We start from the raw sequence: 838 nt of genomic DNA on the forward strand, positions 1-838 counted from the left end.
GAATCCTCTCAGATCTGTTACCTGCATGTGTTTTTGGCCAATCACAACACAGCATATTAGCGTCAAACTTAGTGATAGACATCAAGAGGGCTCCAGAAATATGTAGCTAGAATATCTCAATCGCCCCCTAGTGGCTGGCTGCAGTAAATGTGATAGGGACTGATCTCATTGTTAAAGGCTCAAAATTCAATTTTTTTAAAATTTTTGAAGGAAATAATATTTTTACAAGAATACTGTAATTAGATGAAAATACTGATTTTATTTCAGTTTATTTTTATATCCCGCCCCAACAGCATCAGTCACGAAAAAGCTGGCTTTGTGAAAATGGAGTTGATGACCCCTGCCCTAGAGTGTAGCTAAATCTATCATCAAGAAATGTAAGAGATGGATGGGTGGCTGGCTATGGATGGATGGATACTTTATTAATCCTGAGGAAAATTCAAAAGCGTGGACGCAGTACCCCACTACCAGAAATTATGCAGTCAAGCTTCCCACATTTGGGGAATTTGCATAGGTCAGATCATGGCTGAAATGGGTGAACCACCTTCCTGATCATGGTGTCTTCTCTGCCAGGCAAGTAGTTCCAGAAACATGCTGGCAAAGGTGTAAACTTGCTTAGATCAGGGTGTCCAGAAGGGAAAGTGAGAGAGGCCATCGAGACACCTATGACTACTCTGAAGGAGTTTCAAGCTTTAGCAGCTGATTTCAACAACTCTTCCCCAGGTTCTTCTCCTGTTAAGCTTTATGGGAGAGTGGCGTAGAGAAAGCCACTGATGAAGACTCATTTAATCTTGACTAGAATTCAAAAAGCGTCCTGTTTGATGGCCAATAATCACCA

General features: G+C 41.3%; 1 pseudogene; it reads right to left on the reverse strand.

The window, feature by feature from the left end:
• Positions 1 to 441: 441 nt before the first annotated feature.
• LOC121526802 lies at positions 442 to 581 on the reverse strand (annotated as a pseudogene).
• Between the last annotated feature and the right edge of the window lie 257 nt (positions 582 to 838).

This window comes from Cheilinus undulatus, linkage group 18, assembly GCF_018320785.1.
Source record: "Cheilinus undulatus linkage group 18, ASM1832078v1, whole genome shotgun sequence".
NCBI lineage: Eukaryota > Metazoa > Chordata > Actinopteri > Labriformes > Labridae > Cheilinus > Cheilinus undulatus.